The 3,412-nt window shown below is 41.5% G+C and overlaps 1 pseudogene; it reads left to right on the top strand.

The window, feature by feature from the left end:
* Nucleotides 1-886: 886 nt before the first annotated feature.
* On the top strand, nucleotides 887-1,916 carry LOC109396650 (39S ribosomal protein L3, mitochondrial pseudogene; annotated as a pseudogene).
* Nucleotides 1,917-3,412: the final 1,496 nt, after the last annotated feature.

Raw genomic sequence — 3,412 nt, 5'->3', positions numbered from 1 at the left:
CCTTATAATAAAAACTAATAACCCAATTTTAAAAGTGGGCTAAACATTTGAATAGACATTTTTCCAAAGAAGACATAAACATGGGCAACAGACATATGAAAAAATGTTCAATGGCACTAATCATCACAGGAATGAAAATCAAAACCACAATAAGATATCACCTCACACCTGTCAGAATGGCCATTGTCAAAAATATAAAAGATAACAAGTGCTGGCAAGATTGTGGAGAAATTGGAACTCTTGCAGTGTTGGTGGGAGTGCAAAATGGTACAACTGCTGTGGAAAATAGTACGGAGGTTCCTCAAAAAATTAAAAATAAAACTACATATGATCCAGAAATCCCACTTCGGGTATTTATCTAAAAGAAGTGAAACCCGGATCTCAAAGATGCAGCACTATCAGAATAACAAAGATGTGGAAACAACTTAAATGTCCAACAGCAAGTGATGGATAAAGAACATGTGGCATATATATACAATGGAATACTATTCTGCCTTTATAAAGAAGGAAATTCTGCAATATGCAGAATGGTTGAAGCTTGAGGGCATTATGTTAAGTACAATAAGCCAGTCATGGAAAGACAAATACTGCATGATTCTTCTCACATTAGGTATCTAAAATTGTCTTCATAGAATCAAAAAATGGAATGGTGGTTGCAGGGACTGGAGGGGAGGGGAAATGGAGGTGGGGGGGTGGAGGGGGAGTTACTAATCAATGAGTACAAAGTTTCACTTAAGCAAGAGGAATGTTCTAATTGGCAGACAGCTGGTAGGTGGGCTCCTGGAGGCTCACACGTGGTGGTGGCATTGGAAAGCCCTGAAAGCAGAGTGGTGGGGTCCCTGGAAGTACTGTAGGCCAAACCCTCCACTCCTGCCCCTGCCTATCCATGCTGGGTGGGAGGCTGCTGGCACAGGCTAGAGCCCTGGTACTGGGTGGCAGTGCAGGCAGCCTGCCTGGGTGCTGTTCAGGGCTTGGGGAACAGGACAAGCATCTGGCTTTTGGTTAGAAGTCTCCACAGCAAGAGTGGTATTTGGTAGGATGACCAACTTTCTGAAGAAAATGTCCCATGTGTTAAGCAGTTGGTCTCTGACGGGGGAAAAAAAAGCCCAATTAGCAAGTAAACTGTGTACCCTGAAAGATGAACCGTGGCCTATACATCTGTGGGGATCAGGCTCCTCTAGAGTTGGCCTTACTGTACTGAAGCTAGTAATAATGCCTTTATGGACCAAGGATGGTCAAAAGCATATGATCACATGACTTCAGATAAAAAACTGTTACATCCTAAAATATACTCCAAAGAAAAACAATAGTGGAAAAAATGGCAGCCCTAACGGCAGGAGGAAAAACTGTATCACGTTTTCAAACGTCTACATCCATACTGGAATTTTGCCGAGAATGAATTGCCTCCAATACAGAAAGCTAAAATGGTTCATGTAACAGATATGCAGCAGTGAAGCCAGGCATTCCCTCTTTATGCTGCTCACTTTTGACCAGGGCAGTATGTGACTGTCACAGCAAAAACTATCAGTAAAGGTTTTCAAGGCATCATGAAAAGATGGGAATTTAAAGGCCAGCCCACTACTCGTGGTCAAAAGAAAACCCACAGGAGAGCTGGAGCTATTTCAACCAGTGATGTCATCAGAGTCTAGCCTGGAACCAAAATGCATGGGCAAATGGGAAGCACGTGGACTGGAAGTACCACACACAGGACAATGGGATCTATGAAGATGGCTCTGGAGCGGGACATAAAAACTGCTCGGTAACAATCAGGGATTCTAAACTGCCTGCATGTAAGGATTTCTGCGGAAATGCACCATTCTCTATACATTTTTCCTAGTGGAGATGAAGAGGACCAACCAGAAGTTTTGTATGATAAAAACATGTGTCAACCCAGAGCTCCTATTATATCTGACTAACCTCACTGGAAATGGCAGATCCTCCTATATTCTGTGAACTTTGATAACCCAGAACAAGAACCAGGGACTATATTCTACTTTCTTACTAACAATACCACACTTGTCATCTTTGTCAAGGGCGTAACTATATCACTCATCCTCCAACTGAATTTTGTTAGAACAATTACCACTGAAATCAGTTAAATGGATTGAATATGCCAAACTTAGATGAATTGGCAGTTTGCATATCAGCAAAATTTATGTAATTTGTGAGATTCATTCTTTTATGTTTACTACAAATTTCCCAACTTAGCTTAAGGTGAGTATAAATTTAACATCTTCCATTTGAAAAAAAAGATGAATAAGTTATAGAGGTCTGATGTACAGCATTGCATTTATAGTCAACAATGATGTACACTTAAAAAATTGTCAAGGGGGTAAATCTCATGCTGTGTTCTTTCCACGATAAAATGAAATACAAAAATAACTGAATTGCTAAAAGGATTCTAAAAAAAGATGAGGGTTAGTCAGGACTCCAAAGTGTGGGACGGGTAACCTTGCTATAATCATCAGATACTGGATTTGGGGATTTAAATCCCACATACTCCTGATGACATTTGCTCAAAACCAAGCAGAGGAAGGAAATCTAACATGAAAAAACATGAATCAGAGTTCTGGTTAGCTCTGTGGTGACATTACATCACGAGAGAAAAGTGATTCAATTCATAAACTTCCCTTTTCTAACAATACTAAGGAGCCGAGAACCAGTGAATTTCCTCACTACAAGTCAGTGTAAGATCCTGACCCTCGTACATAACACAATACAATCCCATTTGACTCTTCCAGAGCAAAAAAGAAAAGGGAAACACTCAGAATCACTTTACCTTTGAACCTGCAGAATATTCCATACACATTCATATTCAATGCATGCTCCTTGAAAAAAATCAAACATTAGAGAGAAGCATAGAAATATATAATAAATAATAAAAATCTCTCTCCTCTCCACTTTGCTACCACTTTGCTATGTATCCTCCCAGTTTGGTGTACACATATACTGACGTACCTACACACACACACACACACACACACACACACACACACACACTTTGAAATACATGATATTATCAAAACCATATCATTCTGTAATATGTTTTTGGGGGTTTTTTTTTAAAGATTTTTTATTGGGGAATTGGGGGGATGGGAACAGCGCTGGGGAATTGGGGGAAGGGGAACAGACAACTTGCTGTCCTTTTTTGTTCTTCCGTCTAGTTGTGGAGGATGTTGCTTCACTGGCCCAAATTGACACCATCATTGTGCTCTTCCCAGAAGAGGCAGTTCAGTCGCCAGCTTCTGGACTGCCGCTCACACTGGCTGCTGGCTACATACGGTAGCCCATGGCAACCCACTGCAGCAGGGGCTGCAGCCCACGCCGTTACCGGTGACTCACGGCAGCCCAGCTCCAGGTTGGGCTGTTGTTCAGCATCTTAGCTGTAGAGGGCAGTGTCACTGGCCCTCAT

This window comes from Hipposideros armiger, unplaced genomic scaffold, assembly GCF_001890085.2.
Source record: "Hipposideros armiger isolate ML-2016 unplaced genomic scaffold, ASM189008v1 scaffold_531, whole genome shotgun sequence".
NCBI classification, from domain to species: Eukaryota; Metazoa; Chordata; class Mammalia; order Chiroptera; family Hipposideridae; genus Hipposideros; species Hipposideros armiger.
Note: the sequence above shows the minus strand (reverse complement) of the source record. Positions and strands in the feature narration are given on the sequence as shown.